Genomic DNA, 27,327 nt, shown 5'->3' on the forward strand with positions numbered 1-27,327 from the left:
GGATAAGGGGAGTCAAGGTAACACCTGGAGGGATGCAACTTAGTCACCTCTCCTTAAAACCACCTTGTATGGTATGCAGCAAGTAGTCCTATTGCCTCCCCGTATTACAGATGAAGGGCTGAGGATGAGAGGGCGCTTGCTTGCCAGGGTGCTTCATAATGACGTGGCTTTGGCAGAATGCCCTGATTCGCTTCTCATTCTTGGGGCCCTGTACCCAATGAGGGTTCAAATCCAACAGAGGAGATCACTTAACTAGTTAGACAAGTTTAATTGTAAGACCGTGACCTTAACTGGGCACTTGAGGGTCCTGATCAGCATCCCCAAAGAAGGAGCTAGGCTGCAAGAGCGACAGCTAAGTGGTGGTGTCCTCCAGACAAATGTATGGGCCTTGCTCCCCTTCTACCTGCCAGGTAGGAGAACAATAGTCAGAGAGAGTGAGAGAGCTGAGCTTGAAAGCAGTTAGAGTTAGAGCTGGAGCCAAGCTTGATCTATCCTGTATACAAAACTACGACTAAGGGAGAAGCAAGATCTGTTGGGGTGATAATGTTGTGAGCCTGTCCACCTTATGTTCAGGTTGTAAATATGTGTAAATGGCCACCGAGACCATATAACACAGGCATCCCCAAACTTCGGCCCTCCAGATGTTTTGGACTACAATTCCCATCATCCCTGACCACTGGTCCTGTTAGCTAGGGATCATGGGAGTTGTAGGCCAAAACATCTGGAGGGCCGCAGTTTGGGGATGCCTGATATAACACCAGCCCTGAAAGATCTCCATTGGCTCCAAGTACATTTCCAAGCACAATTCAAAGTGTTGGTGCTGACCTTTAAAGCCCTAAACAGCCTCGACCCAGTATACCTGAAGGAGCGTCTCCACCCCCATCGTTCTGCCTGGACACTGAGGTCCTCATCCAAGGGTCATTTATTGGTTCCCTCACTGTGGGAAACGAGGTTACAGGGAACCAGGCAGAGGGCCTTCTCGGTGGTGGCACCCACCCTGTGGAATGCCCTCCCATCAGATGCCAAGGAAATCAACAACTATCTGACTTTTAGAAGACGTCTGAAGGCAGCCCTGTTTAGGGAAGTTTTTAATGTTTGATATTTTATTATATTTTTAATATTCTGTTGGGAGCTGCTCAGAGTGGCTGGGGAAACCCAGCCAGATGGGCGGGGTATAAAGAATAAATTATTATAATTCAAATTATAAATAAAACCATATATCCTAAAGACACCCCAGCCTACCATACCCTGCAACATTTCTCTGATGAAAATAAGGATGTCCTATGCAACAACAACATCATCATCATCATCATCATCATCATTTGTACCCCACCCATCTGACTGTCAGCTCCCCTGTAACACTGACTGGGCTGCCCAGCCACTCTGCGCAGCTTCCAACATATATAAAAGCATAATAAAACATTAAACAGTTTTAAAAGTTCCCTATACAGGGCTGCCTTCAAGTGTCCTCTAAAAGTTGTATAGTTACTTGTCTCCTTGGCCCGGGGGTCACATAACTCCTTACACTCCAACATTTCTACATGAAAATATGGATGTCCTGAGGAAAAGCAGGACTTTCTGGTCTCAAATCAGAAACCGGGATGGGTTCCATAAATCTGAGACAGTCCTGGAAAATAGGGACACTTGAAGGGTCTGGGCTACGCTGACCTTCATTCCAACTTAAACCTGGGTAAGAGCTTGGTACCCCTGGAGCCTCTCACCAGTTGGAGATTTGGGTGGTGTACAACACAGACATTGGGTTGGCATGTAACAATACAAAGAGAATTTCACTTTGCTCTTAGCAGAGAACAGGGGAGCCTCTGCATGCATAAAGCTCTATGCACAAATCAGAGCCCCCTTGATTGTGTCTGTTAAACAGAAATGCAGGCTCTGATGAATTCAGCAAAATGCTCCTCAGCATAATGTTCCTGATCTCAGCTTTATATTTCATCATCAAGTACAGCCACTTAATAACTGCGACTGAATCACAAAACGCCACACACCATTCAGGCTGCATGATTGGCATGTTAAAAATTAAATGATAATTTAGTGTAAAAGCCTTGACTCATGTCTCAAAACTAATGTGGCATTTTAACTATCAGCTGTCTAGGCAAAAGGAAGTCATCCAGCCAGCCATTATGTCTCAGGTAGGCAGAGAATGCAAAAACAGGATGTGCAAAAGGTTACCGAGGCCCCAACAGGCCGCCAAACCTGGGCTCATAAACTGCATTTATGTCCTGGTGAATCACAAGTTGTGTGGAGTTAAAGATTCAGGTACTGTATGCCATACCCAGCAACTTGCTCCAATTAGATCTCTCAGCACAGGTCTAAGCACAGCACCCCAAAACATGTGAGATTGTGACAGGTCATGTGACTCACATGGGAGTGTGGCTGGGAAATGTTTATCCCGTGACATCACTAGGGGATGCTTCTATGACATCACCAGGAGCTGCCCCCAGGTCTCAGTTATGGGCTCTGAAATCTCAGGGTCTGCAATGTTCCTGGCTTGGCAACCTGAGCACAGAAGCACTGGAGGCAGGTTAAAGGCAGGATAAAGCCCTGTCTTGATCCGATGAAACATGTTGCATCCTCAAAATATCTGACTTTCATCAGCCTGGCCTGCTGATTGCATGTAAGGCACCTGCTGTTGAATGACAGTTTAAGCCTGCTCTGGTTGTAAGTTTTTGACTTTACAGATGTTATTAAAAAAAGACATTCCCACAGACCTGTTCATTCCCAGAGAAATCCCTTTCCAGATGGGAATTAGAGAGCAAGTTTCAGCAAAATCTGCTTCTGTCTCACTTAACCAGAGAGAGATGGGGAGCGGGGAATATTACAGCAACCTTCCTCTCCTAATCTGTTCATTTCAGGTTTCATTTACCTGCTGAAACTTTGATCAGAAATCTCTGTAGCTTTGCGAGATTATATGTGGGTGGGGAGTGTTAACCCCCCCCCCCCGACAATGGGTGGAAAGTATAACAAGGTTCTGTGATTATGATTATATATTTCAAAAGCCAGGATTAGCCTGGGCTTCGTGATTAAAAAGATATTGTACGGAGATTGAAAAGGGGGAGAGAATCACTTTAAAAAAAGACTTCTTGGCTATTTTTTGGCATTGAAGCTCTGCCTGGCACCTAACAGTTGGGATCGTAAGAAATTGCTGTATATGAGCACTTGTGGATAGCTCAGTTGGTGAGAGCATGGTGCTGATAACACCAAGGCCGAAGGTTCGATTCCCTTATGGGACAGCTGCATATTCCTCCAATGCAGGGACTTAGACTAAATAATTCTCAGGGTCCCTTCCAACACTACAATTCTACGATCTCAGACCATTGGTCTATCTAGCTCAGTATTGTCAACACTGGCAAACTCTGCCGGATTTCAGAAAGGTAACCTGCCCAGCAATTCCTGGGGATGCCACGAGATTTCCTGGAAATTCCAGGAAGTGAACATGGGAACTTTTGCATGCAAGGCTAATGCTGTACCAATGAGCTAGAATCGTAGAGTTGGAAGAGACCACAAGGGCCATCCAGTCCAACCCCCTGCCAAGCAGGAAACACCACAAAAGCATTCCTGACATATGCCTGTCAAGCCTCTGCTTAAAGACCTCCAAAGAAGGAGACTCCACCACACTCCTTGGTAGCAAATTCCACTGCCGAACAACTCTTACTGTCAGGAAGTTCTTCCTAATGTTTAGGTGTAATCTTCTTTCGTGTAACTTTGAATCCATTGCTCCGTGTCCGCTTTTCTGGAGCAGCAGAAAACAACCTTTCTCCCCCCTCTATATGACATCCTTTTATATATTTGAACATGGCTCTCATATCACCCCTTAACCTTCTCTTCTCCAGGCTAAACATACCCAGCCGTTCCTCATAAGGCATCATTTCCAGGCCTTTAACCATTTGGTTGCCCTCTTCTGGACACGTTCCAGCTTCTTGGTATCCTTCTTGAACTGTGGTGCCCAGAACTGGACACAGTACTCCAGGTGAGGTCTGACCAGAGCAGAATACAGTGGTACTATTACTTCCCTTGATCTAGATGCTATATTCCTATTGATGCTACATTCTTTCCACCCTGTTTTGGCAGCTTCCACTTTGGTAGGGTTGCCATATTTCCAACAGTGAAAATTCAGACAGACAGAGCTTTTTTTTGGCCAAAGTTATTGAGCCCCCCCGACATTTTTGCAATTCCTGCCCGGACACTGCTGCCGACTGCAGTATTCTGGATATGTCCGGACGTATGGCAACCCTAACCTTTGGCAGTCCCAGGGGCAAGCAGGAGATTAGACTAATTCATAGAGGATAAGGCTGCCAGTGTCTACTAGTCACAATGGCTATGTTCTACCCCTACTGCCTCTGAATACCACTTGTTGGGAATCGCAGGTGGGGAGAGTGATGTTGCACTCATTTCTTGCTTGCTGGCTTCCCATTGGGGCGCCATTGGTCACTGTGAGGACAGAGTTGGACTAGATGTGACGGGAAAGTTTTTTTTTGCTGGGCAGGTTAGGTCCACAAGAGTTTTCTTTTTCTTTTTCCCTGCCAGCAAACCGTTAACGAATGGCAGCTTATGATTGGCCGGCATAGCTGCCAAGTTTTCCCTTTTCTCACGAGGAAGCCTATTCAGCATAAGGGAATTTCCCTTAAAAAAAGGGATAACTTGGCAGCTATGTTGGCCGGGGTACCAGGAGGGGGAGTTGAAAAGGAGAGGATTTGGAGAGACAGTTTGAGTTAGCTTTTGAAGTAGGTTGGGATTGAGGTTGGGAGAATAGGTTTGGAAATAGTTTAGGAGTCAAGGGATGGGATGTGGGTGTCACTGTGGGTTAAACCACAGAGCCTAAGGCTTGCCGATCAGAAGGTCAGCGGTTCGAATCCCTGTGACGGGGTCAGCTCCCGTTGCTCAGTCCCAGCTCCTGACAACCTAGCAGTTCAAAAGCACGTCAAAGTGCAAGTAGATAAATAGGTACCGCTCCGGTGTTTCCGTGCGCTGCTCTGGTTTTCCAGAAGCGGATTAGTCATGCTGGCCACATGACCCGGAAGCTGTATGTCGGCTCCCTCGGCCAGTAAAGCAAGATGAGCGCCGCAACCCCAGAGTCGTCCACGACTGGACCTAACGGTCAGGGGCCCCTTTACCTAGGAGTCAGGGAGTTGAGAGGGGAGTTAGTTCTGGGTAGAAACATCCACTCTGAGGAATATATCACAAGCTAGAGAAAGGAGTCTCTGAGCTTAGTGTGAAAGACAGTGTGTGTCGACCTGTAAGAGTAATTAGGCCAGGAATTAACTGGGAGGCTAAGCCTGAACCAGGAGAAGTAGAAGCTATGAGAGGATACAGTCTACTTAGGTCTCATTCCAGTCAGGAGGTGAGAGATTCTTCTACAAAAAGAGAAGACTCCCAAAACAGTGATCCCTTGGGTCTGTTACTTGGAGTGCCTCAGGAGTAGGGTTGTCTAAGGGGTGTGTAACTGAAAGGAAGTACCACCTTGTTTAAGAACCAAAACATTATGTGGCAACAGCTGTGCAAAAACTGAAAAGGAACTGAAGTGAAATAACATTATAATCTGAAGTATCCTACGTTTTACCCACTTTGTTTCATAAACTTCCTTTGTCAAATAAAATCTCTCTTGTTTATTTGATCAAATCCTGCCTGAGACTCCAAATTATTACGTTTTCCCTCACACAAGTCCCCCACAAGATAATCTGGGGTAGTTTGTAGGAATTTGTGGAATTGGTGTTCTGTGAGGTGGGTGCCCTATATTTAAGTGAGAGCGGGCCCAATGGCGCCAGGGGGGAAAGTGCCGTGTTCTTCTTTAGTTCTTACCACCAATGGTGGTGATAATCTCCTGGAAAGGGTGGTCTCGGTGTGCCACTATATATATATATTGGGGAAAGCTCATTTTTCTGGACATGTACGTTCTCTCAGAAGTGGGACAGAGCTTCTGAAATCTCCCTCTCTTTTCTCTTCCGTGGATTCTATTTGTTCAAGCTTAGCTGGAGCATAAGGTGCAAAAATTAGGACAATGTTCCAAAGAGTGGTAATCTAGCAGTTTATCTATCTCTGATCATCTTCTGGAAATCTTCCAGGATTATGGGTTTACAAGGAGAGATTAGCAAAATAACTGAAGAACCTTCAGGTTAGTAAATAGGAGGATTAGAAAGCAATGGTGGGGAAGGCTCTTTGGGACAATGGATCCTCATCAGAAGCAATAAATAAAAGCTTATCTAAATTAATGGGTAGAGAAGGGAGAAGGAAGATGACCAAGTGTGAAATTGTAGAGGGAGAGTTAGGGGGTGGGGATTAGAGGCTATTAGGGATGTGAAGATTCTCCTCCTTCTTTTCCCTTACTTTTCTCTGGATTTCCCCTGCCACTTCTGCTGAATTTTAGCTTAACCAGGACAATGTTTTGGTTTAATTCCAGAGGTGGAACAACAACAACAACAACAACAACAACAACAACAACAATAACAATTTTGGTTTATATATATATATTTCTTTTCTTTTTTAAAATATAGTTTTATTGATTTCCAATATATAACAATTGCAAAAAAGAGAGAAGGGGATAAAAAACAAAACAAAATCCCAACTCACCACCCACCCTGCTAGTTAAGTCCAGCCTGTGATTTCAGTAGTTGCCATTCTTCAGGATCATCAGTAAAGTATTTATAAAAGGATGCCATATTTCAACAAAATCGTCTACATCGTTTAAGTTGCCATTCTTCTTTGGTTGGGACCTCGCTTAGTTTTCCATTTTTGGGCTAACAAAACATGGGCCGCAGTAGTGGCATACATAAATAACCAATTCAAAAGCTCAGAACAAAAACATTTTCAATCATTTCCAGAAAGTACAGAAAGCGGGCACCAGGTATATCCAGACACAAATGCGATTCCACCGAACTTATGCAGTGTGCTATATGGAGACCCTAAGATGAGCCCAGTTGCAGCTGACTAAAAGCCTACCAAGGGCAGTATTCTGTTCTCACAGTGGCCTAGGACAGTGTTTCCCAACCAGTGTGCCTCCAGATGTTTTGGGACTACAACTCCCATCATCCCTAGCTAGCGAAACCAGTGGTCAGGAATGATGGGAGTTGTAGTCCCAAAACATCTGGAGGCACACTGGTTGGGAAACACTGGCCTAGGAGATACCTGTGTGAAGCCCAGAAGGGCTCTTGTCATGTGGCTCTTTGCCCAGGACTCTGAGAGAAGTGCACTCCTCCAAAGAGACTATGGAGGGAGTTATCCTAAATATCCCACATGGAGAAAAGACATCATAGACAACCTAGGTCTTCTAGGGAACCTGTTGCCTTCACAAACAACAACATCCTTTTTTGAGAAATCAAAGCTAAAAACTACGAAATATCTTGCTGCCCAGGAGAGGTTTATTCTGGTACGAGGCTGGTGCTCAGCTGCCATTTCTGGTGCTTTGAATCGCTGTGCACTTCTACTGAATCACATTCCTTGTTTGAATTTGTTTGTTTTCTCGCCTTGTCTCTTGTTTGTTTTCTTGCCTTACATGCTGTTGTGTTTTTTGATATGATTGTGGAGATTGTAATGTTTTCCCGGTTTTCAACGTTGTTATGATTGTGAGCTGCTTTGAGCTCAACGTCATGGCTGGAAAAGCAGAACACCAATATTAAATCGAATCAAATTTAAGACTGGAAAAATAAGAAACACAGAGAAACAAGGATTGACACATTCATCCATCCCTTCTAGGGACATAGGCAAAAGTGGGTGGGGCAAAAAATGTCTTCCTTCCTTCCTTCCTTCCTTCCTTCCTTCCTTCCTTCCTTCCTTCCTTCCTTCCTTCCTTCCTTCCTTTCTGCTTTTGTATAACTAGTCTAGTTTACATTTAGAGAAATGTAAAGTACTACACTTGGGCAAAAAAATTGAAAGGCACAAATACAGGATGGGAGGCACCTGGCTTGAGAGCAGTACATGTGAAAAGGATCTAGGAGTCTTAGTAGACCACAAACTTGACACGAGTCAACAGTGTTATGCAGCAGCTAAAAAAGCCAATGCAATTCTGGGCTGCATCAATAGGAGTATAGCATCTAGATCAGGCATCCCCAAACTGCGGCCCTCCAGATGTTTTGGCCTACAACTCCCATGATCCCTAGCTAACAGGGCCAGTGGTCAGGGATGGTGGGAATTGTAGTCCAAAACATCTGGAGGGCCAAAGTTTGGGGACGCCTGATCTAGATCAAGGGAAGTAATAGTGCCACTGTATTCTGCTCTGGTCAGACCTCACCTGGAGTACTGTGTCCAGTTCCGGGCACCACAGTTCAGGAAGGATACTGACAAGCTGGAACGTGTCCAGAAGAGGGCAACCAAAATGGTCAAAGGCCTGGAAACGATGCCTTATGAGTAACGGCTTAGGGAGCTGGGTATGTTTAGCCTGGAGAAGAGAAGGTTAAGGGGTGATCTGATAGCCATGTTCAAATATATAAAAGGATGTCATATAGAGGAGGGAGAAAGGTTGTTTTCTGCTGCTCCAGAGAAGCAGACATGGAGCAATTGATTCAAACTACAAGAAAGAAGATTCCACCTAAACATTAGGAAGAACAGTAAGAGCTGTTCGGCAGTGGAATTTGCTACCAAGGAGTGTGGTGGAGTCTCCTTCTTTGGAGGTGTTTAAGCGGAGGCTTGACAGGCACATGTCAAGAATGCTTTGATGGTGTTTCCTGCTTGGCAGTGGGTTGGTCTGGATGGCCCTTGTGGTCTCTTCCATGATTCTATGATTCTAGTTTCTGCAGACTCACACCTCACATCCTATCCTCCATCCAGGCCAGCAAGAAGCATAATAGGAGTTCACATTCCAGCTGGGCAAAAACACTCAATGAGGATGCAAATCAGGGCCAGTAAGGGGAGGGGCCTGAGGAAATGGGTGTGGCCTGGGAAGTGGATGTAGTATAGGGAGAATCACAAAGATTTGAAGTTCCTCCCCCCTGATTTAGATGGTTTCATTTTATCACTTGCTCTCTTCTTCCACCTTATTTCTAGGCTAAACCTTTCCTTCAATTCCTTTTCTTTTTTCCACTTTTGGTCAGATGTCTTTTATTTATTTTTTAAAAATAAAACAAGCTCTTTCTCTCTTTCACGTCACAGCTGATGTTTCAAAGTCCTGGGCCACAGGACATCTGCATAGGTGCCGATAAATCTTCTTGGCATTTTAATTTTCTCTCTGGAATTTTTGTTTTGCCACGGTGGCCTAGAGGAATTCTGGGAGCGCGTTCTGTGATTGCTGTCCTTATGAAAGCAGCTGTTCCGTGAACGTTGGGTATTTTGTTACCTCATCATAAGCAGGAGAGATATTATGGCACGGTAGGGGCTGTTCAGGCAATATCCAGCCCTTTTCTCATTCACTGGGGTCTCCCTGATTGATTTAACATGTCAACTCCAGAGCACTCAGTCATCCCTGATAGTTGTTCGACTCCATGTCATTTATGTAAACGATGCTTTGCTTTGCTCCTCTTTTTTCATACCAATAAATCTAGCTGGACAAAAGATAAGAGCCCTTTCCTTGAGGGATTAGAATAACAGCAGTGGTCTGTTTCAATCTTCCTAACTATGAGGAGGACGACATGAACAAGTCCTATCAGGGGCTTATGAGAAAATGGGAGAACTCAGTGGGAAAGGATGAATAAAATCAGGACTGATGAATGGAATCTTCATGGATTGAAAGTCCAATAGGAACTTAGTCCTGGCTTACATTAAATTGAGAAGCTTTGTTAGAGCATCTGAATTTTCCATTACAGGCGCCCTTTGCTCTACATGTTTAAAGCAGTACCATTAACCTTTAAACAGTTGTGACTTTACGCCCCCAAATCCTGAGAACTGTACTTAGCTAAGTGTGCTGAGAGTTGCTAGGAGATCCCTCTTTTTTCCCCTGCAGAGCTACAATTCTCAGAGTGGTTTAACAGACCATTCCTTTTCCTAGGGAACTCTGGGAATTGTAAAAATTCCCTATATCGCAAAATTCAGAGAAGTTCAAACTTAGTAGGAGTAAGCTTTGGTTTGCATTGTTTCAGAAAGTGTGGATGAGGAGGGGTTGGCCTTTAAGTGGAAACAAAATTGAATTTCTCTGCTATCTCTAGTGGCGGGTGAAATGTTACATGTTTAGTTGACTTCTTGGTTGGTATTAAATGCCAGATGACTTCCTTTTAAACAAAGTGTTGGTAAAGAGTAGGTGGAAGCTTGGATCATCTTGGTGTGCTTCTAGACTGTTGGCATTTTAGGGTGCGGTTCAATCCAACACTGGCATTTTATATGCAATTTTATGTAAAAAACGGTACACACTTTAAAAATGTAAAGTAAGCACTTTTCAATGCTTTCATCCCTAAAACTTGCATTTTTGCATGCATCTTTCCTGTAAAGTACATATATTCATGCTCACGTTTTGCACACCAAAATTGTTCATTGTGAAATTGGAAGAAGTGCGTCATCAGACCGGGAGTTGTGTTCTGATGTGCAAGCCGTTTTGGGTTGGCCCATTGTAAAAAGGGGACCCAACGAGGACTGGAAACAACCCTACCCGTATTTCTTTTTAACTGCCTCAGTCTAAACAGGGCTCCCTTTCTGGAGCAACAGGTGGGCTTTTGAGAAGCACCTCCCTTCCTCCTTGTGCCGAATCCAGAGGGTCCTCGAGCCAATCGGAAAGGGGGTGTTTAATCTCAAGGTTACTGACTGACATGGCCGGTCTCTTTTTCACACTGCTAAACCCAATGAGCAATCTGCTCCTGCTTGAGCCCGAGTCATCTGTATTAAAGGAAATGATTGCTTCTAAGGAGATTTATTGTAGGTCATTCTCCAAGGAGGAGGAGGCAAGAAAAAAAATTGTGCTAACATTATCTCTCCTGGCTCTTGTATGGCTGTTAAACATTTTTTAAAGGGAGGGGGGTGATAGATAGATATAAAGACAGGAGACAGATGGATTGGGGGGGGGGGAGAGAGAATCACATGCTCTCTGAATACCGGTGGCCACATCCTCCTCCTCTCACTGTTACCATGTCATCAGGAAAGGAAAGAGCCTGAATTTCTTATCTCTTCCTTCCAACTCGGCACCCCCTCCTCTGCACAGCACCGATTTATATGAAAATTAAGATTACAAATTAAAGCCAGGCTATCCCAGTTTCCAGCTCATCAGCCCTCCAATAAAAATGATGTTGAATTTCTTTCTCTGTGCATAATTCCCAGGAGATTACCTCGTCCTTACAGCTTAGCTGTGTCCCTGATATAAAAGATCTCTATCCACTTTTATTGAAATCAAGAACTAACATCATAATCCTAATATTGAGGTATAATCTTCATTAGTGCCTGACCCTCTTGAGGGTTCCCTCCCCCCTACCAGTTTCTCTCTCAATTGCTGCAGTTTATATTCATTTGGCTGATAATCTCTTGGTGTTTACCTTTAGGTGGATAAGATTATAAACCAAATCATGATAGAGGAGGGATAGGGGGGAAAGTTTTCTGAAAATCCTTACGGTCACACCCAATCTTGAGCACACTATTATTGAAAGACTTTGCTATATAAGACATAGTTTGGCCTTGTGAATCAAGAGCTGTTGACTGTCTTGCACCTAGAGTGGATTTTTTTTTATAAAAAAAAATCTTTATTACAAAATAATTTACACAGAACATAAACACAACGAAAAACAAGATAAACAGACCATAGACACTGACTAAGAACACCTTGTTTGATATTACATACCCATTAACTTCCGATTTACCTCATTGTGCTTTTTATACCTTACTAGTCTATACATACTTTTTATTATTATTCTTTTCGGTTAATTATCAAGAAATTTTTTTTGTAATTTCCTTAAACTTCAATATTCAATCCAAATTCGTCAGGAGATTTGTGTTATTACAGTACTTGTAAAGATATTCTTTGAACATTGTGCAGTCTTTACTAAATTTCTGGTTAGAATTTCCTCTTATTCTCCCCGTCATCCTTGCAAGTTCAGAATATTCTATCATCTTTGCTTGCCAATCAGTTTTTGTTGGGATTGTTTTTTTGTGTGTGGAATCTTATGACCAACAGGGACGCAAAAGTGAACACAGATGTACACACACAACCTAATTCACAAGTGTAGCTTCAGGTTTAGAAATTGCCCCTCCCAAGAGGACACACATCTGCATATTTGCATATGTGGATATACATATGGTAAGGGCATCAGAAGACACTGGTAGGTCAGACCAATGACCCACCTCATCCAGTATCCTGTTCTGACAGTGACCAACCAGATCCCTGTGGGAGACCAGCAGGCAGGATTCGAGCACCACGACAGCCCTCTCAAAACATTGCTGCCTTCAACTGTGGAGGAAGAGCATATCCATCTTAGTTTTGTTGTTGTTGTTTAGTCGTTTAGTCGTGTCCGACTCTTTGTGACCCCATGGACCAGAGAACGCCAGGCACTCCTGTCTTCCACTGCCTCCCACAGTTTGCTCAGACTCATGTTTGTAGCTTCGAGAACACTGTCCAACCATCTCGTCTTCTGTCGTCCCCTTCTCCTTGTGCCCTCAATCTTTCCCAACATCAGGGTCTTTTCCAGGGAGTCTTCTCTTCTCATGAGGTGGCCAAAGTATTGGAGCCTCAGCTTCAGGTTCTGTCCTTCCAGTGAGCACTCAGGGCTGATTTCCTTCAGAATGGATAGGTTTCATATGTCATATAGATTTCAGATAGATGTCATATAGAGGAGGGAGAAAGGTTGTTCTCTGCTGCTCCAGAGCAACTCTCAGCACCATCAACAAAGAGCCCCTATTCGTAGGGAAGTCTGGGAATTGTAGATCCAGAATCTAATCAGTTCTCTCCAAACAACTCTCAGTACCCTTCAGAAACTACAGCTCCCAGGATTCTTTGGGGGAAGTGAAGACTGTTCACAGTGCTTTAAATGTATGGTGTGAATGTGGACAGCCTTTCAAACAGAGGTCTGTCCTCCGCAACTTGCATATCTAAGGTTCATCTTGCTCTGAGTATTTGCAAATCAGAGGCCTAAATCAACAAACAGGTCTTCCAGAATGACTCTTTGCATAAACTCGCATACAGTATACTGGAACCAGAGTTGCCATCTCTCTCTCTCTCTCTCTCTCTCTCTCTCTCTCTCTCTCTCTCTCTCTCTCTCTCTCTCTCAGCTGGGCTCTGTTTTTCAAGCTGTGGAGAGCTTCACTGGAGGTTATCCAGCAGATAAGCTGGCTGTGAAAGGCAGAAGAGCAGGCCAGGCTGATTGTTCCGGTGAGTTGGCCACCTCATTTGAAAGCGAGAAGAAGCTTATTATGCATTGTGGGCTGATTGCTACAAAGCAGGAGGACTGTTTGATACAGTTCCCTCTCTTCCCTCACAAAGCCTTGCCTCAGCTGAGTCCAGTTAATTACCATTTCTCCCCCTTCATAGCTTTAATAGCCGTGGGCTCTGCCTCAGGCAGTTAACTACCAGACTAGTCATTAAATACTGGTCAAGATGATTTCTTCAAGATTAGAGTCTCGGTTTTTTATGATTAAAGCAGCGGTTTCCCACCGCAATGGAGGGAAGGAGAGGGAAACAAAAGAGGGATCCTGCAGTTCTGCCTTTGTCACGTGTGGCACCCAGCGGCGGTCTTGTGCAGGCATCCCATGGAAGCCTCACGTTAGTAATTCGGATGCACGCAAATTAAAACTTGGCTGCGAACCTTGTGCCTGTTAGTCCAGAGTCCTTACTCAGAGCAGCATTTATGTGAGTGTCGTTAAATGAACGAAGGGTTGGATCATGGAGGGACGGCTACTAGTCATGGTGGCTGTGCTTTTCTTCTATACAGTGGAACCTCTGTTTATGAACACCTCGGTTTATGAATTTTCGGTTTACGAACTCTGCGGACCCATCTGGAACGGATTCACTTTCCATTACTTTCAATGGGAAAGTTCGCTTCAGTTTATGAACGCTTCAGTTTATGAATAGACTTCTGGAACCAATTACACCCATGCTTCGGGTTAAGTACGCTTCATGTTGAGTACTCCGCGGACCCGTCTGGAACGGATTAATTCACTTTCCATTACTTTCAATGGGAAAGTTCGCTTCAGTTTATGAACGCTTCAGTTTATGAGCAGACTTCCGGAACCAATTGTGTTCATAAACCTAGGTACCACTGTACTCAGAGGCAGCAACACTCCTGAATACCAGTTGCTGGTAACCACAAGAGGGTGGCATGCCCTTTTCCTCAGGTCCTGCTTGTGGGTTTCTTACCAGGATCTGGTTGGCCAATGTGAGAACAGGATGCTGGACTAGATGGGCCATTGGCCTGATGCAGTAGGCTCTACGTATGTTCAAATGATTGAAGACCTGCCAGGAGCAAACACAAAGTTATAGCAAAGGTGATATAGCATGTGTACACACACACACACACACACACACACACACACCCCACAAAGAGATTCGGGGATGTGGCAAACTCAATTTAAAACTGGAAAAATGAGGAACTAGAAAACTCAAAATATCACAGTGGTCATTGTGAGTTGTTGAAGTAGATGGGCCATTGGCCTGACGCAGCAGACTCTTCTTATGTTCTTACCCCCCCCCCATCCTTATGATGTGCTGCTAGTCTCTGTTGGAGGAATAAGGAACCTGGTGTGGTGTAGTGGTTAAGAGCGGTAGACGCGTAATCTGGGGAACCGGGTTCGCGTCTCCGCTCCTCCACATGCAGCTGCTGGGTGACCTTGGGCTAGTCACACTTCTTTGAAGTCTCTCAGCCCCACTCACCTCACAGAGTGTTTGTTGTGGGGGAGGAAGGGAAAGGAGAATGTTAGCCACTTTGAGACTCCTTCGGGTAGTGATAAAGCGGGATATCAAATCCAAACTACTCTTCTTCTTCTTCTTCTTCTTCTTCTTCTTCTTCTTCTTCTTCTTCTTCTTCTTCTTCCTCTTCTTCTTCTTCTTCTTCTTCTTCTTCTTCTTCTTCTTCTTCCAGATATTGTGGACTCCAACTTCCAAGGTCAATTGCCAGGGACTGGACTGAACAGGAGGAATGGGAAATGAGCCCTCGGTCTGATAGGTTCCTCTCCGAAGAGCAAGAGGAGTGGGAAGTCCCCCCCCCCACCTCCAGTAGTTTCAGGTTGAGAGGGAGACAGGGATGATGTACAGCTGAATGAAGAAATGCCTAGTTACGAGATAGTGGAGGAGGGGGAAGTTAGAGAGCAGACAGCAGAGACCTCCCTGGAGAGTATGGGAGACCCTCCTAGTCCAAGGGCTTGCTGGTCCCTCTGCATTCAAGAACAGAGAATGCGGAGGGATGTGACTTCCTTTAGGTTTCTAAGATGTTGTTGGAGATGGAAGAGAAGGGACTCAGAGTAGCCAATATCTCCTATGCATGGAGACATGTATCTTTTGTCTTGCAACCAGATGACTGATTAAAAAGTGATAACATACAAACTGTTTGTTCTTCTTGCCTCTGAGGCTGCCAGGGGAGGAGAGGATATTCCACGCCTGAAATCAATTGTCAAAGATTGTAGGAGTTGCAGTCCAGCATTGTCTGCAGAACCACAAGTTCATCAGCCCTCATTTACACCCATGGACTCTTGTCTCTTCTTTTCACCCTCATTTCTCTCTCTCGGGCTACAATCCTAACCCCAATTACCATGGAGGAAGCCCCATTGAGTTCAACAGGACTTACCTCTGGGTAGAGATAGTTTGGATTAATTTAGTTAATTTTATCCATACAGATGCCACAATAAATGATACTTATCTGATGTGGTTTTTACAGCCTTGGCAAAGCCATTAGAAGTTGGCGTTGTGAATTGCCACAGTAGTAGTTCTGATCGAAATGACTGGAAAAATCCCCCAGACGTTTAAAATTGTAATTTTTAAAGGTTGCCTATATTATCCTGCCAAGTGGTAAGGAACAGTTTGCCAAACATTTGCTTATTTTATTACAGGACTTGTACCCCACCATTTTCACAAATGTCTTGAGGTGGCTAAGCAATAAGATTTGCCGATTTGTTGTTGACCATCCACCAAGTTGGCAAGGCTCATTTGACACCAACACAAACTTGAGCTTTTGGTATCATCAGCCCAGAGATTCAGTAGATGCCTTCTGTTTCAGCCTTTAAACAGCAGCTGAGAGATAGATCTCCGAAATAGTCAATGGTCTCTGATTTTAAATTTCCGCCTGTTTTTATTATACATAAATATAAGCGGGTGGTAAGGTCTTCCTTACTACGTGACCAGAGGACTAGGTGGGGCAGGGTGTGGGGGCAGGGAGGTATGTATGTGGGGAGCAGAAACTTTGCCAACAAATCTGTGGGTTCATAGCATGGCTACATGACCCTGAGATCAGACAAGAGGGCCCCAGAAACAGCATGTCCATTATTTAAGCAGACGAAATGGAGGGAGCTGTAAATAATGAAGTCGTGTCACGCGAAATTACCCCGAGTCTTCCTCTGAACATCGCCACCCCACACTTGGCACCCAGAAACAGGCAGGTAAGCTGAGGTTACACCCTCCCTCTTCCACTTCTGCTAAGCTGATAACACAGAGAGACATATTGACGGGGGCCGAAGGAAAACATTAAATATTTCATCAGTAAGATTATACCCTGCAAAGACAGATGTTGGGAAGCTGTAATATTTAAAAATAAAGAGATAAACACATGCTTTTCAGGACGGACGGACGGATTTTTATTCTCTACAGGGGGAAGGGGGATGAGGGAATTGGGAGATTTATTGTATAAGCAGCGAATGGGAAATTACGGTTTCCTTAAAGCAGATTAACAGCAAATAGTCTTCATTTACTCACATAAGCAGCAACAAGGAGAGGAAGAAGGGGAATCGGCCTGGAATGGGCTGAAGGGAGGAAGAGATGTTTGCAAATCTTACTCACCACCCCAGACACTAGGTGGCACACCTAGGAAGGGCCTAGAGGTCAGCGTACTTTTCCAGCAGGGGGCCGGTCCAGTGTCCCTCAGACCTTGTGGGGGGCTGGACTATGTTTTGAAAAAAAATATGAACAAATTCCTATGCCCCACCTATAACCCAGAGATGCATTTTCAAGAAAAGGACATATTCTACTCATGTAAAAACACCAGGCAGGCCCCACAAATAACCCAGAGATGCATTTTAAATAAAGGGACACATTCTACTAATGTAAAAACATGCTGGTTCCCGAACAATCCGCGGGCTGGATTTAGAAGGTGATTGGGCCGCATCCGGCCCCCGGGTCTTAGTTTCGGGTCCCTGGCCTAGAGGGTGCAGTTTTCATTCACCTCCTTCTGAAGGTGGCTTCATGGAGCGGCAAGATCAGATGAAAGGAAATTTACAGAAGATATAGAAGGTTTTCTTCTTGTCCTGAATCCAGTTTCTGGCTGGGGTGCGGGGAAGAGAGGTACCCTTTACCTGTGGAGGGAAGAAAATGCTGTGATTGATTTAGGGTTTGGGGAGAGCATCTGAAGAGGCAGAGTGTTGATATGCAGATGGTCCCAGGTTTAACCACTGATGTCTCCATTTAGGACTGGGAGAGACCCTGCTGATCCGAAGCTCTGGAGAGCCACTGTCAGTAAGTCTCAACAGTAGAGAGTTACGGGATTGCGCCCAAAATAGAAGCACTTCCCCAACCTCAACCACTCTCCACCCAGTGTGAGAGCCAGCATCGTGTAGTGGTTAAGAGCAGTAGACCCGTAATCTGGAGAACCGGGTTCGCTTCTCCGCTCCTCCACATGCAGCTGCTGGGTGACCTTGGGCTAGTCACACTTCTTTGAAGTCTCTCAGCCCCACTCACCTCACAGAGTGTTTGTTGTGGGGGAGGAAGGGAAAGGAGAATGTTAGCCGCTTTGAGACTCCTTCGGGTGGTGATAAAGTGGGATATCAAATCTAAACTCTTCTTCTTCCACCCACACCTCCTAAAACTGGGAATGGTCCAAGACATTATGATGCCTGAGGCAAAGGACAAAATCACACCTTCCTCCTTTTTACATACATTGGCAAACATACTGGCAATTGAATCTGCACGAGCAATAGGGCTGTGTCCTCCATTGAGGGCAGCAGACTAGCTTGTAGGATGTGGCACACACAACTTGGTCTACTCTCCCCCCCCCCCTCAGCATTTGCTACCTGAGGCAGTGACCTCACTGTGTCCCTAATGGTAGGGCTGGCTCTGTCAGAGATTGGGTCATGCTTCTCTGTTGATGATACAGGTAACATGGATTTGATCAGCTCGTCCCTGTCTGTTGCTGAGTCCTAATTTTTGTTTGCTTATTTGTGTAACTTGGCAAAACAGAAATGAAGTTCATTTTGGTTCCCCAGAATTTCTCTCAGGACTTTGTGGGCAACTATTCTCAGAATATTCTCTTAGGGATGGGTGATATTCCACATTAGGCTGTGATATCCAAACATTCTATAAGAATAGTCAGCATTTGACAGTATCTGATTTTGGAATTTGGATGACAAACTTTTGAGGTCAGTGCTCATTTGGCATAAAAAAAACCCAGACAACTGAATTTGAAAAGTCCCTGAAGTTTTATTCCAACAAATAATGGACCATAAAGTGGTTCACCTACTTCATGAGTCTTTGGATTGCTGCTGCCAGTCAGTGTTGGCAATATTGAGCAAGGTGGGCCAAAACAGAACACCTGAGCAGCATAGGCCAGTTTCATGTGCAAACGTTTCATACCTTTGGACAGCAAGCAAACTCTGATATTCTTATGAACAAAGCCTTCTTTTGCCTGCCCCAAATAGCCTTTTTTTCTTTTTCCAAAGGACACACAGCCTTCTTTGAAATCTATAGTTTCTGGCATATCTAGGGTAAGCTTAGACTTGGAACTTACCAGTCTTGTCAGTTGCTAACTTTGCACCATATTTCACGGGATCATCCTGGCAATAATTAGTTGTCCGGTGCAATTAAGAGCCGTCTCTCTGGGTGAAGCACTCAAATGAACATTTAGCAACTAAGTTGTTAAAATGACCCAGCAGGAAGGCAGGCAAAGGAGGCTCTAAGGACGGGCTGCTTTTCAGCCATTCTTGTGGCTTTAGGTGCTTGTTCGGGAGTTTTTGCAAGCTTTGCACTCCTGGCCTGCCAGAGAAGAGACTGGCGGCCCGGCGGCATTGCTCAAATCAGCGTGCCTTTCAAGTGACCTGATGGCTTTTGGCGGAACTCCCCAGAAGCCTCACGCCTGAGGAGAGTCGATTCAGCTAAATGCTTCGATGTCCCCGGGAAACAATGGCTCTGTCCCAGAATATAACATGGCACATTCTGTATTTTACAATCGGAAAGGTGTTTGGCCATTCTGGAGCTCTCAGCTGAAACTGCTCGTCCCTCTGCAGTCCCAAAAAGTGTAGTGTGCTAATTAGAGTGTTGGACTAGGGAAGGCATCCCCAAACTTTGGCCCTCCAGATGTTTTGGACTACAATTCCCATCTTCCCCGGCCACTGGTCCTGTTAGCTAGGGATCATGGGAGTTGTAGGCCAAAACATCTGGAGGGCCGCAGTTTGGGGATGCCTGGACTAGGGCCTGGAAGACCAGGGTTTGAAGCTCAGTGGGGCGACCTTGGGCCAGTCCCTTTCTCATAGCCTAACCTACCTCACAGAGCAGTTGTGAGGATAAAGTATACCACCTAGGATGCCTATGTACACTGCCTTGAACTCCTTGAGGAAAAGTGGGGTGTAAAAATAGATAAATAAAAAATTCAAGTAGAGGCAGGGTGCTGAAGACCACGATGAGAATAAAGGCAAAACACACAGGGCGTCTGCCTCCGATTCTGTCCACAGTGCCATAAGCACAGGGCATAAAAGTATTACTTTTATTTATATTGAGTTTCCAAAATAACATATTTTTTCTTTGTTACAGGTAGGGTAGGTAGCCGTGTTGGTCTGACGTAGTCGAAACAAAAAATACAAAAAATTGCTTCCAGTAGCACCTTAGAGACTGTGTGTGTGTTTAGTCATTTAGTCGCGTCCGACTCTTCGTGACCCTCAGCTTCAGGATCTGTCCTTCCAGTGAGCACTCAGGGCTGATTTCCTTAGAGACTATAGGTTGACAAACTTAGTTGGTCTCTAAGGTGCTACTGGAAGGAATTTTTAAATATTTTTTCTTTCTTACTGATAACAGCATACAATGGCCAACATCAATTATTACATCATAAAAGTAATAATTTCATGCCCTTTGCTTATGGCACTGTGAACAGAATGGGAGGCAGACCAAAGTGCCACAAGAGGAATGCGTACATACCGTGTTTCTCATATTATAAGACATGTCTTATATTTATTTTTTCCTCAAAAAAACCTCACTATGGCTTATTTTCAAGGGATGTCTTATTTTTTTTCCTCCTCCTCCTGCCGCGGCCGGCATTGCTGCTGCGCCTATCACTATGTCTTATTTTCGGGGTATGGCTTATATTCCTTGAATGCTTAAAAATCCTGCTATGGCTTATTTTATGGGTATGTCTTAAAATATGAGAAACAGGGTAAAAAGGGTAAGAATTATCCTTCTGTAGGATTTCATTATTTAAACTCTGATTATGATATCCAAATTTCTCTTTTAGATAAGGAGTCTTCTATATTGGTGGATGAGATGTGAGATATAAAGTCCCACCATATTGCATAGAACTGTTCTTTGCTGCTGGCCACCCAGAGCTTGTGGGTTATTCCCCCCCCCCCCAGCAGTCACCAATGTCCATATGTCTCTTGCACCACAGCACGAGATTTAAATCACAATTTAAATCTTCCCACTGTTGTGCTATGGAAGATCAGACCTATCCATTCTGAAGGAAATTAGCCCTGAGTGCTCACTGGAAGGACAGGTCCTGAAGCTGAGGCTCCAATACTTTGGCCACCTCATGAGAACAGAAGACTCCCTGGAAAAGGAAAAAGACCCTGATGTTGGGAAAGATTGAGGGCACAAGGAGAAGGGGACGACAGAGGATGAGATGGTTGGACAGTGTTCTCGAAGCTACGAACATGAGTCTGACCAAACTGTGGGAGGCAATGGAAGACAGGTGTGTTTGGCGTGCTCTGGTCCATGGGGTCATGAAGAGTCGGACATGACTAAACGACCAAACAACAACAACAACAACACACACACACACACCCTACATTGATAGAACTCTTAGGCATTGTCAGGGGACCACCAGGGGTCAGCGGAGAGTCCAGGAAGTCGGGACAAGGGCTCTCCGATGGAGACGGAGCCCAGCATCCTTTGGAGGGTGGTACTGGGGCTCAGACAGCGGTGCAGACCCTTGGGGATGCTGAGAGTGTTAGGTTCACAGAGGGAAGGCTGGAGGGGTCAGACCACAGCTCTCAAAAGGGGGAGGCTCCAGAGGAGACAGCACCAGCCCCTCAGCTGATTAGCTCTAGTGGAGAGGGCGCTCCACCAGCCCCATCGCCCCAACAGCAAAGGGGGGAAAAGAGGAGGGAGCAGAGGAGGAGATTCAAAGTGCCAAGGGCATTCTGTTGGCAGAAGTCCCGGCAGGAGATGCTTCCAGATTCTGATTCAGACTAGAACAGTCATGGATTTTGATGCTCTGTATTATACATATGCATATAATAAAACTCTGTAAAAACCAAGCACAGAGTTTGGAACGTCTTACTCGTGAGAAAGCAACCAGCATCATTACAGGCATTCCCACCATAAATGGGAAAAAAGTGAGCAAAGGCAATGAAATCTATGTTTTGCTTTGGGCAAAGGAAGCATTCTGTATGGTTCCTAAGCCTTGCAATGAAGGATAAACAAAAGCTAGGCAAGCCTTGGTGGCAGGATTGCCCTTGTTTAATTAGATCTCATTGATACAGTAGCAGCTGAACCACTTCCCTGTCTTTATAGACTAAGCATGTGTCGTGTGACAAAGCCGCAAGGGGCACTCTGGCCTTCTCCCACGTGCCTTGGTACCAGCAGCAAGGTTGGAGTGAATTGCTTCTCTGCAAATATAATTCCTCCTCCCGCTCTTTCCAAAAGTTCGCAGGTTAGGCCTGAACATCTGCAAGCTCCTCAGCTGAGGTTCCAGCAGCTGCTTCTTGTGCTGTGCTGTTCGCTCGCTGCTTTTGTGACTTGCTCTCAGCTCCATCGCAAAGGAGGACCTGCAGGATAATATATGTGCATCTTATTATGGGCTAAGATACAGATATCACCTCTGGCACCCGACTTTGGCCTGATTATCATTGCCAAACCAGGCAAAATATGTCTGAGGTCACAATACCGAGACTGGAACAGTTGTGAATAAGCCAAAGGGGGAAGAGAGAGACAAGATAGCTTCCCTCCATAGAGACAACTCTCCCCCCCCACCCGCACCCCCGCCACAAAAAGCTGCTTTATTTCAGCCTCAGTAAAACTGCTTGTTAGCCTCTAAGAAGAAACCTTGTACCTAACAGCAACATAGCACAACCTTATGGTTCCATTGGAAACATCCAAAGCGATTCAATGGGCTCAAATAAATGGGAACTTTAGCTGGGTTACACTGTGAAGCAGCTGAGACAACTCACCATTTTCCAAGACAACCCCCCCCCCCCCCGATAGCTTCAAAAATTGGTCCACTTTTTATTTTTCTAATTTTGTTTTTGTTTCGGCATTGCTGGCAAAAAAAATTGCTCACTCTCTCTCTTGACCATTTGCTCTCAATGATGTCACCATATATCCATTATCTGATTGGCCACATAACGTTGTGACATCATCATGGCTACTGTATGATGTGACTGGCAGAAACCAGTAGATAGCTATAGATCGATTTTGTTGATCTCTTTTATGAAAGTGTGGCTATTCAAGCAAGCAAGCAAATGTATCTTTAGGTTTGGGAAGCAACGCCACCTGTTTCAGAGCTGCTCTGTGCCTTTCCAATTCGACTTGATATCCAGGACTGCGTTAGATATGTTGAAAATGAAGCCCTGTTTTTTTCCTCATTCACTATAATGGGGAGCCTAAAAATGGCCATAACATTATTATTATTTTTACTTGTCACAGAAGTGGGTGATATTTGCAGGCATTGCAGTCTCTCCAGAGAGAATTAAGCCTGCCAAATCTGTAGGCAAATACAACTAGGAAATTTCATGCAGAGCACCTTTAAATCTTCTTCTTCTTCTTCTTCTTCTTCTTCTTCTTCTTCTTCTTCTTCTTCTTCTTCTTCTTCTTCTTCTTCTTCTTCTGTCAGAATTGGATGCAATTTGTTTGTAGGCACAGTCATGCCTTCTGAGAGGTGCCAAATTTCATAATGATAGTTGCAGTGGTCCTCTCACCATTTGCCAATTTTGGATTGGGTACACTTGGAATCATAAGGGATGGGGTGGGAGAAAAGGATCATAGATAACTAGAATTGTTTGGGATGCTGGTGGGTGTGGATGGACTTCACTCCCTGCCCATAGATCTGGGAAGATATAGCCTCTTATCCCTGGGAGGGAGAGAGAGAGAGAGATCTCAGCTGACCAACTTGGATGGCTTTTAAGGAGGACTGAACAAATTCATGGAGAATATCAATGGCTACCAGCCATGATGGCTGTGCTCTGCCTTCACAGTCAGAGGAAGCTATGCTTCTGAATACCAGTTGCTGGAAACTGCCAAACAGGAGAGTGCTCTTGTCTCAGGTCTTAAAGGCTTCGATCGCTTCCTGAAGTGCCCCATCAGAACCTTTAGTGTGGAAGGCCTTGCTAGAATAACCTATTGGATGGATAACCTATTGGATTGGCCGTACCTCTGCATTCTTCTCAGTATTCTCCTGTTTTATGTTCCATACCCATAGCTGCCAAGTTTTCCCTTTTCTCGCGAGGAAGCCTATTCAGCATAAGGGAAAATCCCTGTAAAAAAGGGATAACTTGGCAGCTATGCAATCATGGAGTTGGAAGGAACCCCGAGGATCATCTGGTCCAACCCCCTGCAATGCAGGAATATGTGGCTTTCCTTTATGGGGATCGAACCTGCAACCTTGGAGTTACCAGCACCATGCTCTAACCAACTGAGCTGTCCATGCTCTCTTGGAGCCTAGTTTATTATCACTTCTGTTTCAGATATCCATCAAGGCCTGTCATCTTCAAATTGCTACTGGACTTCAGTTCCCATCACCCTCTAACATTGGCCAACATAATCTGAAGGATCATGGATTTGCACCCCTCAACTTGGACAGGATGGGGAGGAGAAAGATCTGAGCTTTTTCACGGTCCTCTTCCCAATCCTGGGGAATTGACTCTAGCAGTAGTGATGGGCAGGACGGTGCTCACTGGACTTGCCAATTGGCTGGGTTTCTGCTACTTGCTGGGAGGTAGAGAGGAAGGGGAAAGGCAGCAGTGTGGTGCAAACCCACAAATTGAAGGCACTGGATTAGCTCCATGTGTACATCTGCACTGCAATGCTGACACTACTGGACTCTAGACTTTGACAGCACAATCTGCTTTGTTGGCACTGGAATCCCACTCCACGTTTCGTTTATCTCAACCCCTCGAAACAGTGTTGTCGGAGTTACTGGGCTGGCAGTATTAAAACTGCATGACCCTGACTTGTTCGTTCTGAATGTCAACCAGTCACAAAGAGCTAGCCATAATCTAAGACACAACCACCAAGTCCTACTAAAACTGAGAACCAGGCTGAAAGGCAGACTGAGATGCTGAGCAATTCGTGGGGATTTGGCAAAGTTCTTTGAAGGTCTACCAATGGGGGCATCGTTGGAAGAAGTCTGGCTTGCAGCAGTTCATTATTAAGGATGCCTGAATGATGTCCCTATTTCCCCATTGCTCACTTTTATGTGGGGGCCGGCCTGGAACGCAGTATATTATGCAACGGCTTTGTCATGTCTCAGCAATGATATTAAGAGTCTAATGCTAAACAGGTTCCGAGGAAATGAGGAGGGGAAAAAAATGACTTACTATATTTACCCTGAAACAAGATTCAATCTGCCACTGTATTTAATGCTATATTTTTCATTATCTCACAAGCATATGTTGGAAGGGCTACAGATGATGAAGTTAGCTGCTGGGCAGAGCTATCATCAGTGCTTTCCATCTTTATTTTAATAAGAGGAATGAGCAAATTGTTTGTGACCTTCGTGAAGGGCTTCCTGGAAGACAAGGAAACCTCACTCGCAACAGAATCACTAGCCTGGAGCCCTGCTGAATATTCAAAGCTCTTGTTCTGAATAAATTGCGTTGCAATAAAGCTATTGTGTCTGATGGAGTCATAGCTGCCATGGAAGCAATGAAGTCTGTAGGCAAAAAATGCTTGTATAAGACCCCCCCCCCACTCCACCCCAATATTGGCAGCAAAGCATTGTCTGAACCACTAAAGAGCTATAGGAAATACCTTTCTATTTGGTGACAAAATTGGACATGCCCAGAGGAAGTCAACCAGGATAGTGGCATGAGATTTGTGGAAGCCAGGTCCTATGAGAAATCGTATAACAACAACAACATCAACATCAACATCATCAACATAATCATCATCATCATCAACAACAACAACATAATAATAATAATAGCAATGTTAGTCCTACTGAAAGTAGGCCCATTAGAATTAATGGCAATGCCTAATTTAGGTCTATTGATTTCAATGGGTCTACTCTGAGTAGAACATTGTTGGGGACAACTCATTAGTTTACTTAATTTCTGAACAGATTTGCAAATTTATGGATCAAAGTGTTTTGTGCTGATTCTGAGCTGGCCAGAGAGAGATGTTTAGTCTGAACTCAGCTATGGTAGTGTGAAGATCTTGTATGATCCTGTGATTCTATAACTGATTGTTCATTGCAGTGTGCCGACTTTTGTTGTGGTATGAATCAAGACCCCCATCAGCACTATGTCTGTAACGCAGTAATCATAACACTTTAAGCAGTTGTGGCTTTCCCTAAAGAATCCTGGGAACTGTAGTTTATTAAGGGTGCTGAGAGTTGTTTGGAGACCCCCGACCCCCTCCCAGAGCTACAACTCCCAAAGTGGTTTAATGATCAAGTCTTCTTTTCAGGGAACTCTAGGAATTGTAGCTCTGCGAGGGGAATAAGGGTATGAGCTGGAGAACAAACCTTCTAGGGATAGCTCTGAGATACACTTGGGTATGGGCATCCTTGACCTTGGCATGACCTTAGCATCTCTTTGCATTTTTTTTTGTCCTGGGGTATGTGACCTTTTGAAACTTCCTCTTCCTTCTTCCTGTTCCACTTGGGGGTAGTCATTGCTTTGCACTAAATTAGCTTTGGAAAGGAGGAGGTGGGAGAGAGAGAGAGAGATGGCAGTGTGTGTGGCAAATATATTCAGCATGCAATGCGATGGAGACAGCAGCAGTTGTGACTGTACCGAGGCAGGTCTTCAGCCAAATGCAATGTGGATCGCCTCCTTTGCCAAGTGCAGATGGACGCTGCAGCCATCTGGCCCCAGGCAGCCAAGTATCCAGCAAGACTCCCAAGATGAGCCACAAAGGTGGCAAACATATTTAACCAAGGGGGCTCAAAGCTACCTCTATTATGTCCTCCATCTGCCTCTTCCAGCCCACCAGCCTCCTCGGCAATATCCAATACGGCTTGAGCCTCACTCACCCGGCTTCCATCAAAGCCTTTTATTGCAGAATGAAATAGTTATTCCTCAAATAAACCGAGTTTGCACATAGCGTCATATGCCAGCAACAGAGGGCAGAAACGTTCATGTGAATAAATAGAGCAAGGGCAAAAAACACGACGAGGACAAGGAAATGGGAAGCCTAAATGTATTAAGAATTGACTGGAAAGACACATGCATCTATGGATGGGGGATAAATTCAGTTTGGTTTGCATGCTAATGAGAAACAACCCAATGCGCACTTTTCAAACCAATATGCGATCTGAAACACAAATATCTTTCAAAATTCACCATGCTTTGAATTTTGTAATGCAGTTCTCCAGCCAAGTCGTGTCTACAAAAATGTATAAATTAGAGGCAAGTGTGCATCAGAATGCATGAGTGAGTGGAAATAACATACCAAAAATGCATTATATAAGGGGGAAATGTTTGCACTAAGGGGGGAATTTATACTAAAACGCTGGCATCTGTTCTGGAGGAGAGCAGCAGAAAGCTATATAACAGGGTGTTCTGAAGGTCTGGGTTTTTGCCGGTCTGGGATCTGCTGGAACCAGAGATTGCACCAACCAGTAGGAGGCTCAATCCAGGCCTGAGTGCTGTGCAGGTGGAAGGATCAGACCCAATCTGCTCCATCCTTATTCCGCCACTGTGAGTGGCTGGGCTGTGAGATTCGGCAGTGGAAGCAGGAAGTCAGCTAGCTCAGTTGGTTAGAGAGTGGTGTTACTAACACCAAGTTTGCAGGTTTGATCCCTGTATGGAACAGCTGCATATTTCTGCATTGCAGGGCATTGGACTAGATCAGTGATGGCGAACCTATGACACGCGTGTCAGATGTGACATGCAGAGCCCTCACTGCTGGCACGCGCC

This window comes from Zootoca vivipara, chromosome 9 (genome assembly GCF_963506605.1).
Source record: "Zootoca vivipara chromosome 9, rZooViv1.1, whole genome shotgun sequence".
In the NCBI taxonomy this organism is placed as follows: domain Eukaryota; kingdom Metazoa; phylum Chordata; class Lepidosauria; order Squamata; family Lacertidae; genus Zootoca; species Zootoca vivipara.